Genomic DNA, 15,413 nt, shown 5'->3' with positions numbered 1-15,413 from the left:
CATATATATACTGCAAATTTGCGGACCATTGTAAACAATAAACTGACACAAAGACATTAATTAGTATCAGTTGACATAGAAACAATGTAGGAAAGGTCCTCTTTCAACGCACTTGTAAACACTGGGGCGGAGTTTCGCGTTCGTCCTCTGTGACCTCTTGACATCATGACGTATTGTTGGGGTCACGCTGGCGCATCACGACCGGATCTAGACGAGAAGTTGTGGTTTAAAAGTGGATATTTTTTATTTTTCTTGTCAAAAATGGCGGTCGTTTCGCTGGATAAGACCCTTGTGCCTCGTTTGGGATCGTTTGTAGTCCTTTGAAACTTCGTTGAAAAAAACTGTTAAGTGCTGAGTTAAGTATTAAATGCTGGGCTCTTCCAAAGTCCATCAAAATGAGAAAAATCCTGCAGTGTTTTCCTCAAAAAACATAATTTCTTCTCGGCTGAGCAAAGAGAGGCATCGGGATTTTGGATGACATGGTGGTGAGTAGATTGTCTGGATTTTTCTTTTAAGAAAATGGAATATTCCTTTAAGACTGTGCATGTAAACACCTTCAATATAACCACTAGGGACCATGAGCAAGATTTAACCTGCTATGTGCTCAACTGGACACTCCTGTAAAGCTCTTATTGAAGCACTAAGCTAAATCAGTAGCACGTTGACCTTAATCTCTTAACAGAGCCTGACAAAGATCTACCTCTAACACCAACCAGCAGGTCACTGAATTACAGATACACCTGTCTCCTATGGTTTCCTCTTACTAATTGATTTATAGCAAGTGGCACAAGGAAACTATGGACTTAACAGCCAATTGTTGGTCACCAAAGATTTACAGCTACACATAAGCATACTAACACTATACAGATATACAGGTGTTAGATATTTTAGGTAGGGACTACTACATTATAAAATCAGTAACTGTAAATAATTTCCAATGAAGCTTTTAAATTGGCGTAGAACTACTTAATCTACTGATTTATTCAGGTTAACTGTAATTCTACTCCGCTTCTACCAAAAAATCCTGCACCAAACCTTCTGGGACAGCTTAGGGTATGACCCCGAATAAGAGGAAGAGTAAATATTTTATGACTGTTGCCAACTCAAGTACACTGAACATTGCTTTGACGGGTAAAGTAACCACTGAACACAAACATGAACACAATGTAAATGAAGCATTTATAAGACTTGTCCAACAAGCGATTCTCGGCAGGGTTACGTCTTTTCTCTATTAAGTGGAACACCAAGATTACAAGATTACAGACAGAGGGGTGGCCACACTGCTAAAGCTCAATGAAATCCCACCCTTCGAATTCTTACAAACATTCCTCTTTTCCCAAAAGGCTGCTGGATGCCCACTGTTTGGCATTTCAACTGGAAAACAGAGTTATTTGGGCACAGCTGCTTAGTGAAGTTCTCAAATTGGAAGTGCGAGATAGTGCCGGGGGCCCAGTTTTGTGACATTTGATAAAAAATAAATGTATTTATCCTAAATTATGTGTAAATTAATCCTTTATGCTACAATCCAACAGCTTTACATTATATTTTTACTGTATCGTTTATTTCAAATTCAAGTTTGAGATGTTTTATGTCATGAACTTTCTGTGGGGGGGGGGTGAAGGGATACACATGGGGGACCCACGGCAAAAAGTGACCATATACTTTTTACTTATTGACTAGTTTTGACCGTTGATTGTTGTAATGTTGTGTAATGTCCAGTAAGAAGACAGCTATTCACAAATGTGCACATAAAAATGAGCAAAGCAAGATGCTAAATCCGATTTTATCTGTGTCACTTTAATTCAGAGAAATGGGTCAAACATGAATTCCAACCTAAATCTCTGAGAAGATTACACAGTTACACAGTTTTATTCACCATTAAACGACAACGTCTGCTCTACAACACCCAGATGCCCTGTGAAAAATGGCATGATTATAACAGGATTATTTTAAGACTGCCTACACTAATAATCATGAAATAACTCAAAATTAGGGGTGCAATGGATCACAAAACTCACGGTTTGGATCACATTACGGTTTTTGAGGCACGGATCGGCCAATTTTTCGGATCAGGAAAAAAAATCTAATAACAAATAAAGAAATTACAAACATTTATAAAAAAAGAACAAAGTTGCACATTAAGTAAGGTCTAAAATTATCATTAGGTACAGAAATCGAATCAAATGAATAATAACACTCTGTTTATTGTATTAATTAAATGTAATTATTATTTTTTAGAGCTACAGAAGTGATTTTCTCTTTGTCTTGGGTTGTTTGATTAACATTAATGAGACAGACTTAAGTAGGTTAATTGAGGTCACTGTCTCTTTAACACCAAATAAGCACAGGCTGGTTTCTGCTTTTAATCTATACACACACTTTAGACATAAACAAATGTTTTTATTAGAAACAGAATACTGTGGAGATCATTTTGTTTGTATGTGCCCTGTCAAGAACAGAAAGATTTTATCTTTGCTTGCTTTTTGAAACACGTCTCTCCGTGTGTGCAGTATTGAGTGCCCTTACGCGTGCGCACACATAAAAACGTCACATTGTTTTTCATTGCTCTATTAGCCAAATGTATTTTAATATCCTACAGTATGAGATACAGTGATGCAACTATTTAAAGTTTACACATTAAGAGTTCTGAATCTGCTGATCTTTGAAGGATGATCATGTCTGATTGGAGTTGGACCGGACACATTCAACCGCACGTGCGTTTATGCGTAAAGTAAACTGCTCACTTTAGCGCCTTTTTGTGGTTAAATTGTTTAAAATCACTTGAATGTTAACATTTGCAAACCTTTGAAACACGTGCAAATGATAAACTTTCTCTATTTAAATTTGCGTATTAATAAGCCGAACCGTGGGTCGTGATCCGTACCAGCACTACTCAAAATGGCACACTTTACCTGTTTACATAATGTAGGCTATCCAAGAAAAACTGAATTACCACACTTACACAAATTATTCCTTGCAACTCATTTGTATCTACTGTATCTGCAAAACATGTACACTGCATGTTAGGAGGTGAAAGTATAACTCCCATGCAACAGACTTTCCTAAGCGTGACCCTCTTTAAATCCATTTGCATGCTTCTCCCGTCCCATATCTCCTACTTATTGTTTTGATTATGTGCATTCATGCGTAAAATCCATCTGAAACAATGTTTAGAGTGTAACCCCTCTACCCCAAAAAAAAAAACGCTCCTAAGTGCATATCAGTTTACATTTCATAACTGGACATGAGATCTGGCAACCTACTCACAATGATGTAACACTCTGTAAGGGCCTATTCACACATAAATAATATCTATAACAATAAACTATATTAGGGTCCACACAAATGAGCTGTTTATTCTTAGCTTGCGCTCTGCAATTTTTTAATTTCAATGCCGGCCCCTTAAATTTGAAGATTTTGTGATTGTCTGTCAATGATTTATCGTCCCCCCACTGGAAAAAAATATAGCTCTGATAATGATCCCAATGAGATTGTTCCTCTCTATTGTTATATTTGATCTCTGGGTTGTTTTACCCCGTTTTTTAAGTTACATATAAACATTGTCTATAGGCTAATTTAACCCAATGGCAGGGTTTGATCCAACGCTTGGTTAAAACGTAGTCTTTTTCAGAGTGTAATATGTAACACAATCTTTATGTGTTTAATTTGATTCTAGCACTAGTTGACACGTTGTGTCTGTCTCAGCTGGTAGTGCATACATGATCAGAACAGAAGGAAAAGTTGGCAGTCCCTACAGCCATTGACGCTGCACTTGAGCTTACACAGTTTTATGAGAAGCAGAAAGACAGAGTAAATCAGTCAGCACAACTCTTGGCTTAGGCGTCAAAAGAAGCTCCAAGTTCCTATTTTCTTTCGCTCTCTCTCTATTCTGCTTTAGTGAAGAGCACAGGAAATTCCTCTCCTGTGAAAAACTCATCCCATGGGCGGCCTCAGTACAAAGACTTAAGAGGGTGGGAGACTGCAGAGACGGGCAATCCTTGAGAAAGTGCGGGAAAAGATGGAACGTGAGGAAAGAAAGTGAAGCCTGAGAAAAACATGAAGTAATAGGTTGTCATCATCTATGTAAATCAGGGGTCTCAAACTCAAATTGGCTTGGGGCCATTTCTGAGATTGACATTTAATCGGAGGGCCGCAGAGCTATTTTAAGGTTAAAAAAGTACAATATTTCTGTAAATTGACTGTTAAAATTCTATTATTTAATGTATAATAAAAAACAATGTTTTTTATTTTTTAAATATACATTATTTTATATAAGTAAATCATTTCTTAACCTTCCCTTTAATAACTAAGGCCTATTAAAACATTGCACTAAACTAACAAATACAATTTCTGTATACATTTACAAACTATTATAAAAAAATACCATCAGTAAGTGTTTGTGTTTTGATTTATTTTGGATTGTTACAGTCATAGTATTGATTTATTATGTTCCATATTTGTTATTCTACAGTTTTAAGAATTTGCTATTACAGGTATATGTGGAAAAACATGAATAAGCGAAAGTGATCCTAAAACTTCTGAATGGGTAGTCAATGTTAAGCTAGTTAAACTGAAAAAAATTATAATACTGCTAGGTATAATTGCATAGCAAGCTAACGTTACATAATCTATTATACTTCATTATATAAAGCAGTATACATACTTTTATCCTCTGTATGTTTCTCCTCATCTTTCCTCTTTTAATCTGGGCACTTTGATGGCAATTTTTCTTATCTGTAGTTTATGTGTTGCATTACATCTATGGCTCTGCCTCATACATGCGGTGTCTCCATTGGAAGCTGTGACTTGTTGATGTGAGCCCCACCGCAGCTCTTCTCTGAGTACCAGCTGATATTCACCCGGAAGTAACAAATCTTCTCTGGACAAACACAACAAAGTCCCGACCAGATTAACTGATTGCATGGTGACAATGATATGATTGACGCGAGGTTCAGATGAGGAATTAAAATCCGATCACCAGGGCCGTGCACAGGGGGATGGCCCGGTGGCTAGAGCAACTGCCCTTCTGCCCTAATCGGCTGAGGTGCCCCTCTCGCCAACCCCAGTCAAAGTGTTCTGTTACCGCTCCTCTAAAGATCCGCTGTTTCTGGTAATCCACTTCGTGATTTCCCGCCCGCTCCGCAGCATCTCTCACATTCTGTGTCCACTCTTTGAAGGGCGAAGACGACAGTTTGTTGTATTAACAGGTTCATTACATTACCTCAGTTGTTGAGCTGCTCAATTAGTAATTTGGTAGTTTGAAGCCGAGAGAGGTCGTGTTCTATATTTATTTTTGCTTGCTTGTGTTCTCGTGATCACTACTTAATTTTCTCGTTATCTTTTAGCTTTAATCACATCACAAGAATACAACTTTTGTTATGTCGAGATCACGAGAAAACAAGCTGTTTTCTCGTGATCTCGACATGACAAAAGTTGTATTCTTGTGATGTGAATAAAGCTTACGTGTACTCAATAGAACATAATTTTTAGACAGAAAAAGCATATTTAGCAAATTAGCATGGATGAACAAATGAGATTTTACTTCAGGGATTCGCTCAAGATGAAACAGATTTGCCAATAATTGACCATTTGATAGCGCAGTGAATTTAGGGACGGTCTTTAAAGTACTCCATATACGTTTCTACTTTAAACAGCATAAAAATGGAAAAACTTAAAGTCAACAAACAGTCACAAAACCAACTGTAAAGTGTTTGTGGTTGTCAACTATAATGCACACTTTTTTAGATGTTTTATATTTATTCAAATAAACTGTTAAATACTATTGAAGATAGAAACGTGTACAGTGCACTTTAGAGATGGTCCCTAAATTCACGCACATCAAACATTATTTATTTATTTATTAAGTCTATCGACAATTAGCTACGCGTGGTAACGGCGAAGACTCCATATCAGCAGTCCACTTCAAAATAAATGAAATATTATGGGCAAGAAATTACATTATGGCATTTGGATTATGTCTGGATAGCGAGAAAACAACTTTTGTTATCTCGAGATCATGAGAAAACAAGCAGCAAAAATAAAAATACGGATGACCTCTCTCGGCTTTCCCTTTGTTTTTGTATTTATGTGGATGATTTGCTCTCTGTCTTCTTAAAGTGCTAACAACTTAGCAAACATTTTTAGAATTACAGTGATTGTCTAATGAGTAGGCTACCCGATGAGATCTAATATAAATACCAAATTTGCTGTTGTTGGCACACTTTGTCGACAAAAAATAAAAAACAATGTTTTTTTTAAAAAAAAGACAGAGTTGGAAGGGAGGCTGCAAAAGCTGTTCAAAATTGCAAACATGGATTCAAAGCTTCAGCATGTAAATCATATAGAATATTAAGAAGTTTTGTCACACTCTAAATCTTGTTATAAAGTCTATTTTCCATTATAATCACTTATATTATTTGATACTAATCTATAACACATTATATTGTTAAAACCATATAAATTGTGCCCCCCGTGCCCCCTTTTTGGTTTGGACCACTGCCCCTCAAAATGTCTGTGCACGGCCCTGCCGATCACGCATTCCGTTATCCTCGCAATCACGGAGCGCGCGCGGCTCATGGCTGCGTAGCAACGCGTGACGCCACGCCACGGAGCGCAACTTCTGCTCCCGAGCACTTTAGAAAGTAAGAAACGCCTTGACTCATTTTAACACGCGTTGTTAGACGCGACATGCGAACGAACGTTTAAATTAAAAATGAAATGAATATGAAACGAAGTGAATAAAAATCTTTCTGCGGGCCAGATTATGTTATATTGTTGAAAGGTGCCGCGGGCCGCAGAGAGGGGGAGGGCGGGCCGCAAATGGCCCGCGGGCCGGGAGTTTGAGACCACTGATGTAAATGGTTATATGCACTACAGAATGAGTTAAGAAACTTGTCTATAATATACAAAACATGTCAAAAGTTTATACACTTAATTGATATACATGCTTCTCGTGATCTCAAAAAACTAGGACTGTCAATTTTTTTTTTAATCTTGATTAGTTGCATGATTGTCATGAGTTAACTCTTGATTAATTTTACATTTTATCTGTTCTATACCTTAACTGAACACTTTTTAAGTTTTTAATACTCTAATCAACATCAGCATGTATAAATATGGATGCGTTCTGCAAATTTATGTTTATTATTACTGAAAGAGTCAGCAAAAACAAACAGTTAACTCATTCCCCGCCAGCCTTTTTAAAAAAAAGTTTGCCCACCAGCATTTTTTTTTTTCACAAAAGTTTCACAAAATGCCTTCTAGGAAAATTTTCTTCTATAAATATATGAACATACAAATATATCAAATGAAAGAACAAACCCTCTTTTTTCAAACAAACAAAACAGGAAAAACGTGTCGGCCTATTTTCATTTGTTCTCTTTTTATAACCTCTTAAATATGGGTAGGTTTGTTCAAAAAGAGCTGAATTAATTGCATTTTTTTAAAGGAATTTTGTTAGAGATCAGATTCAGAACGATTATCAAAGAGTTTAAAATTAATGAAATTAGTTTTTGCTTCAGTTTTTAATAAATTTGTCAGGAAAGCGTCATTGGCAGGAAAATGTTTTCTCTTAATTGACAAGATAACTCGTCAATAATGGGGAAAGAGTTAAAAAAACAAAATCACCGCATCCATACCTTAAAATAATTGGAAAAAAACTAATAGATTTGGCACACACAAAAGCAAAAAAATCAATATTATGTTAAACTTTTTTGTTTCTTTTATTGTTTGATTGACATTTAGACACGGACTGTTTTAAGATCTACTGTAATGCAATGATCTAATATAATGTTACACAGCAGATATTTTCCCCCAAATAATAACCAAAAATTCACTTAAGACATAACAGATTATATTTGCGTGAATTCTTGCCAAAACAGATATTTCTAAAACTGTAATTCTAACATTATGTATGATTGCATAAATCGGTTTCGTGGGCCTGTGTGCATGTTTCAGATCAATAAGTCAATAAGTGCGAGGAAGATAATAACACTCTTAACATCAATCAGGTCCCGAACTTTATCTCCTTTAATAACTACTGTACTTTCCAGACTATAAGCCGGACCGGAGTATAGGCCGCATCATTCAAAAATGCATTATTAACACAAAATAACATATATGTCACAGTGGACTATACGTCACGTTTATTTAGAAAATTATTTCACAAAATCCAAGCCAGACATTTAATCTGGAAATGCAAGTTATTCAACGGACAGAACAGCAGGCTGAGTAGATATCTGTACATTAAAGTAATATTATCAGTTATTTAAACAATAAACCATAGCATACAGAACTTACCTGGCAGGTTGAATAGGCTACATTAACCGAACAAGCCAACTAGCGTGAAGTTTGCATACTCATCATTCCACATCACTGAATCCATTGAATTACATAAATACAGAAGCAGCATATAGCGGACTCTTGCGGCCGTCGACGGTAATGTTGTCTCTTGCCTCATAAATGTCAAAATTAATTCATACTGACTTACAAGGCACACCTGACTATAAGACGCAGCAACAGTAGGGCTGGGAAAAAAATCAATTTGATTTTAAAATCGAGTTGGTAGGTCAAATCGATTCATATTTTCAAAAAATCGTTTTTTTTTTAGATTTTTTTCTCCCCCTCTGCAGTATAGCGCAGTACATACATTTTGCATTTGCCAAATCTTACTTCAGGGCAAAAACAGCCGGCGAAAGAGAGCAGCTCCTTCCAAAAAAAAATGCTCTTCGACTTCAGTCGTGTGGAGTTGGTTTGGATTTACGGGAATTTTATGTTGATGCATTTTAACTAAATATAATAAATATATATTATAAAAATATATGTACAGTTTGCAATTATTTTCTTTTAAATGGGGGCGGGGGAAAAATCAAATCGAATCGTAAATCGAGTTTTTTATTAAAAAAAATCACAGATTTTTTTAGGGGGACAATTTGCCCAGCCCTAAGCACCAGCCAAGATATGAAAAAAAACGCGGCTCATAGACCAAAAAATACACTATTTTATTTTAGCACTTTATTTTCTCATTCCTGCATGTTTTAAACAAATAAATATAATTTTCGACATTTGATGACTATTTACTGTTTAAAGATGCATCTCAATTTATCCACCAACGTGCTAGGCCTAGGGTCAAACAGAAATTGTGTGTTGCGTTAATTACATTGTAATAACATTAACATTAATAACATTTTACGTTAAAATTAGTGTTGTTAAAATGAATTTACATTAAAGTGTTATTAATTTTGACAGCCCTACAAAAAACATAAACAGTATGTGCATGCTTATAAATACACTCTAAAAAATGCTGGGTTATTTTCAACCCAGTGTTAGGTCAGAAATGAACAAGTCCAGCCCCTTCGGTTGAAATTTAACCTATGCTGGGTTGTTTTAACCCATTGTTGTTGGGTCAAATATAAACATTTTCTGAGTTAAATTAACCCAACGTCCCTATTTGACATTAAAAAATAACCCAGCGTTTTTTAAAGTTTATTATATTGGTTTTGTAGAGAAAACTAAACTGTGCATATGTAATTAATTTTATTACAAAACTAAAAATGTAAAACAAAAAGAATTGTTGGATCAGACCAGATATTAAAAAAAGAAGCCAACAAGATCCTACAAACTCCATCAGTTTTGTTTACTATTGCATTACTTAAAAGACTGGTTTAGTGAATACAGTGCACAGAGTCTGCAAAGTAAGCAAACAGTGGCCTCCTTTTTTCCTTCTGATTTGTTTAACATTTTGGGATTACTACGTAATACCCACAGTTTCATGGCTATGTTTCATGGCTATTTCATAGGATGTTTGTTTTACCTAAAATAGCGAATAGGGTGAAGAATATATGCATGAGATTTAACTTGCAACTGGCAGCCTGAGTGTTCATCTGAGGTCATTATCTGCTTTGAAGCCCCAATTGAGCATAATGGATAAAGCAGGATGCCCTGTTAAGGCCACTGTGGTTTGTGCAGCACGCACCCTACCCACATCACTAAAGTCAAGGGTGCGGCCGCAGCACTGCCCAGATGGCTTGGTCAACTCTATACAACAACTAATATAACCGTAAATTCCCTAGAATTAACTTCATTTAAAGACATACAACCCATTTACACACAAAGTGACGTCAATATTTGCATTATTCAACAGTAAAATGAAACCCAAAAACTAGTAAGCAGCATCCCATCTTAAAACCAACCTTTGAAAGTGACTGTCTTCCAAATTTCTCTTTCATCCCATTCATCTTCATTCATGAAAAAAAATCTCTTGAGGAACTCTGAGCACTTCAAAAGCACGCCACAGGCGAAGTTTCTCATCCACAAAGAAGGCATCCTCTCTGCACTTTGCAATCTAACACTACTGCAATATTTATTTGTCTTGTTTTTTATTGTTTGCAAACAAAACTTGTCTTCAAATCACCAGACTGCCAGAGATTCGCTCCGCGGATGTGAGAATAATCTTCCTTGGTGGGAAAATTGGAAGTTCACAGCCTGGCTAGGAAAGCACCACAGTTTTACTCGTGGGATTACAGTATTTTCCCTGTTCCTTTGAAAGGGAAATTGGGAGCTATTTTTGTCAATATGAAATAAGCTTTGTGCTGGAGGACCATCAGTCACAGGGCAGGAAATGTGACCCTGACCTCATTGGCACCCCTTTTACTCCAAACCACAAGAAAACATCCAGACACAGATGACCAAATGTCAAAATGTAACTGCTGCTGAAAACAGCTGTACTGTGGAGCGATGTCCTGAAAAATGAAATTTCATCTCCACTACTTGATTTTGATCTGATCACAGTGCATTTTGGTTATCCACATGTGTTCTCATATAGTGAAACACAAGCATAGGAATCCGAAATAGTTTTTCTTTAAAAAAAAAGCTCTGCATGTTCTGCGATTTTGCAATTTCAATGCTGAAACGATATTACAGGACAATGTTATAAAGCAAATATTTGTATCTATCCCCTAAAACAAGTTTTTTTTTTTCTTAAAACTCAATTATTATGAAAGTTGTTAAATGAAAGTGTTTCGCAATAGTTCAGCAGACCTCCACAAACACAAACACATACATACCACAGCACACAAGGGTCCTTTCAGCAGAATCTGTTCTCCTCTCGTAAACAGCACTGTTAAATGGGATTTTACCCCCAGCTCCTCACATATGGACTCCCCCACCGTCTTCCTCATACAGACAGAGTGTGAAAGAACTACAAGAGAGGGGGCGGTTTAAGAAAAACTTGGCTAGCAGATGCACAGAAAGAAAGGAAGAGCGACACAGAAGACAGAATTATTTAAGACGCCAGCCCAGGACAATAAAAGCGTGAGGCATATCTAAAAGACTGAAGGTTAAAGTTCAACTCAGCTTATTATATCCTGCTGCTGGGGAAAGAAAATATAAGGGTGCTGCACTCTTCCTCAACATCCCTCCTCTTAATATTTTAAATCTCTGTTCTTCATTAAGATTACATGCATTGGGTATGTCTCTACTGATGTATTTAACACCTACAATCCAACAGAAGTTATTTATATTTCCTCAGCTAACAACTTATTTGTTAACAACATCCCACCAAGGCAAAACATAGACTTCACAAAAGTAGAACAAACGTCTTTACATAAGATATGAGAGAGCTGAAATGACCCCATTGGACAGGCAAGCGAAAAACACTTATAAGCAGTCTGTGAATGTGTTTAAATATTCCACCCTAATTGTAAATCACCCCACTTTGTATTGTATGTGGCCTCAAAAAATAAAAACACACATGACTTGAGTCTCACTGAACAGCAAGAGACACACATCCGGAGAGAGGGGATTTCACTGACCATAGCTCAGTTCTGACAGAGGAGATCCCAAACACTCACAGTAGATCTGAGGAGGTGATGAAAACAGATTCCTCAACAGATGTGAAATAAAAAACTGGCTGCCGTCTGACATTTCTTAAGCAAGAGTTTCTTTTATCACATTCAGAGCAATTCAGATGTTACAGCAGGCACACAAGCACCGGCGCGAACAGAAATGGAGTACTTTACAGTGTTAAAATAAATAATACAACATAAAAAAAAATTATATAAAATATACTTTTATAAGTCTTAACATATTAGAGCAATTTTACTTTTTACGTTAATTTATTTCGTTTATTTAGTTTTTTACATGGGGCGAAGTGTTAAGTCGCGGCACTGCCGGTGCTCGCGGCAGAAGTTGATTATTTATTAACCTGTCAAGCGCCAGCACGTGCATCAGTCAATCAGATCATCTTATGCAAATAACCAAGTGCGAGCCAGCCAATTACATTTATGCAAGTCTGGAACATGTGTTGCGGCCACTGTGATTGGCTGTTGGCCACACAGAAGTATATATGAAAACCAACGCCGTTGCGGCTACGCCGTAGGACTTTCGCACAACTATAATGAGCCCTAAAGCCGCATTCACATTAGCCGCGACTAGCATTAGCAGAGCAAGGCGATCTCATTGATTTCAATGAAAGCTTGGCGACTTCTGACGACACTAGCGACTGTTTAACTTTATGCAGAAGTTTTACTTTATACGAAGCAGTGGAGTTCACGTCATGTCTCTTGTCAGTTACTGGAGTGGACGGTACTCATTTGTTTATGACAACCAGATTTAGAAATGTCTTTTTCGAAAGAGACGAGCGACACACAGCGACAAAGTTGCTTATAATGTGAATGTACCTTTAATGACACAGGGCATCAGCGTTAACGCTTGACGGAGGGCGTGTCTGAACCATGGCCCTGACGCGATCATCATAGTGACAACCGCCAATCACAGTGTACCACAACACAAAAAGGCAGCTTTTGTTTTGACAGCTAAAAGACGCCGGTTTGGTTGCGTTAGCGATTGCTGATGTAGCTAATGTTACCCACCGCAATGATTAATCTTTCCTCTTTTTTTATGCTCCTCTGTTATCTGGTCTTGCATAAATGTAACTGGCTAGCATCTGCACTAGGTTATTTGCATAAGGCAATCTGATTGACTGACGCTGGCGTTGGCACTTGAAAGAAATTCCTGCCGCAAGCAATGCCAGTGACGCAATGCCGACAGATCCACAATTCAGTTCGGAAATGCATGACATCACCCATTCAAAGTAAATATAAGATGCATTAACACTGACGCCCCGAGTGAATGTATCTTTAAGGCCCTACTTAAAATACCCAATTTTAGCAATATACAGTACTGTATCTTCCTGCTATCTTTTGAAACGCTAAACATACTTCACAAATTTATTGTGTCTGGCGGCCATAAAGACCAAACCAATAATACATGCCTTGCCTTAACACTAATGGGCTATACACACCAAACGCGAGGTCAACGATTTGCGCAAGTAGATTACACACAAAGTCATTGCAAAGACGTGTTCAATGCGAGGGGCGATGCGAATGACGCGAAATGGGTGGCGCGTTTACCGCAAAAACACGTGCTATTCGCCTCAAATGCGTGACGCCTCAAAAATTCGCATGACACAAAGATAAATCCCGCGAGTAATCTAGTGCGAGCAACGCGATGCCCCACGTTTGGTGTGTACGTAGCATTACTTGTCCGTACGAACAACAAGGTTCTATTCAGGCACTACTTTCACCGCCCAAGAATGAAGGAGCTTTTATGACCAAGATTAGGTGCATTTCGTGTATCTCCGTGATGCAGCTGCCAATTTCGTCTGCCCACCAAATAAGTCAAATGCAAGGCAAGAATGAGTATCATTTACAACCGGCTAGATTACAGAGAATCCTCTGTGACCTCCTCAGGGGAATCCAATACTTTAGATCTAAGAAGCGTCCTCATTACCAGTGATCCATGTCTGAATTAATAATATAAGAGCTAATAAATTAACATAAATGATGGATCATGAGAAACAATCTAATTAATGAGGCATGCTGTAAATATTGAGCTCAGGATCGCAACTCTTTCATGCAACTTTCTAAACTTTTTATAGTCCCTGACCAATGGAAGAGAATCTGACCTGTGAGCCACGACACATCACACACCTGTGCAGTAGTAAGAACCTGTGCTCGGGCTTTGAATGTTTTTGACAAACAAGCCGCAGGGTCTATGGATATTTCAGGGTGAAACAGGTCAAAGAAAGAGTCTGGGAGATGCTCAAAGCCTCAAGGGTGTTGGGTAGATATGATATTAAAGAGAAGAAATATATTTCACAGCTTTTAAAAATCCCAGCAGAACTCCGCATAAACAAGCAATGCAATTACAGCCTGCCAAGCTAATGAAGCCTGCACTCGCTGATATGTAGGCAGCCAATGATGCTTCATCTTGTGAGATCATTAGCATTTGTCAAAACATTCATGTCTAACACATCTCACACTATGAATTACTCACAGAGGTGACACTATTAAGGCTAAACCATGCATTGGTGCAATAACCATGTTTAAATTCAATATGAAGAGTTTCGTTGCAAAACGAGATAACCACCTTTTTTTTTTAAATGTTTAGAAATCGCGTTTTTTGGTTGTGCATTCCAATTAATTTCAATGCAACTGCAGTTGGTTTGTTTTGATTTAAAACCTTCATTACTTAAAAAATACAGCTAAGTAGCACCATAAAACAAAATAATAACATGATAACATAATAATAAAAATGTTTTGACAAAAATTTAAAAAAATGGATTTATCTCGTTTTGCAACGAAACTCTTCATATACAGTACTGTGCAAAAGGCCACCATGTCACCATTAGATTTGTTTATTTTTTGCAATGCTAAAGTGTACAATATTTAAATATTTCTTAGTCTCTTTATTAGAATACAACTAAAAAACTGGAAATTTGTATTCTGTATTTAAAAAACAGAATGAATTATAATATATAATGTCAAGTATTTAGTGTGAGCTCTTCTTACACTTAAACAATAGCAGGAACTGGCAGGCTCTCTTAAAGGATTAGTAAATTTTCTTTAAAAAATCCAGATAATTTACTCACCCCCATGTCATCCAAAATGTTGATGTCTTTCTTTGTTCAGTCGAGAATAAATTATGTTTTTGGAGGAAAACATTCCAGGATTTTTCTCATTTTAATGGACTTTAATAGACCCCAACACTTAACAGTTTTAATGCAGTTTAAAATTGTATTTTCAAATGACTCATAACGATCTCAAACGAGGCATAACGGTCTTAACTAACGAAACGATTGTGATTTTTTTTTGGCAAGAAAAATAAAAAATATGCACTTTTAGACCACAACTTCTCGTCTTCCTCTGGTCGTGTGATGCGCAAGCGGATGACGAATGCGAAACTACGCCCCAAGTGTGGAGAAAGAAGACCGTTCCGACGTTGTTGAATGTCAAATTATACCAATTAATGTTTTTATGTCAGTTTATTGTTTAAAATGGTCCGCAAATGTGCGTTTCATATACACTGAAGGAAATGATTCATTGAATTTGATGCATTTTTTTGAGGTAGGTGGT

The 15,413-nt window shown here is 37.0% G+C and overlaps 1 protein-coding gene across 5 annotated transcripts in view; it reads right to left on the bottom strand.

The window, feature by feature from the left end:
- The window catches only part of map2 (microtubule-associated protein 2), a 137,310-nt gene that overhangs the window by 102,889 nt on the left and 19,008 nt on the right, over positions 1 to 15,413 (bottom strand). Inside the window, exon 1 of one of the 5 annotated variants that reach the window (XM_055214524.2) lies at positions 11,064 to 11,131. The exons of 3 other annotated variants lie outside the window; for them this stretch is intronic. The gene's annotated coding sequence lies outside the window, so the exon portion shown is untranslated. Of the gene's footprint in view, positions 1 to 10,190; positions 10,210 to 11,063; positions 11,132 to 15,413 lie in introns of those variants that run through there. One more of the 5 variants, XM_073855356.1, reaches the window with a different exon arrangement.

The sequence above is a fragment of the Misgurnus anguillicaudatus genome, chromosome 17 (assembly GCF_027580225.2).
Source record: "Misgurnus anguillicaudatus chromosome 17, ASM2758022v2, whole genome shotgun sequence".
Classification (NCBI taxonomy): Eukaryota; Metazoa; Chordata; class Actinopteri; order Cypriniformes; family Cobitidae; genus Misgurnus; species Misgurnus anguillicaudatus.
The sequence above is the reverse complement of the archived record's forward strand: the minus strand, read 5'-3'. Positions and strand labels throughout refer to the sequence as shown.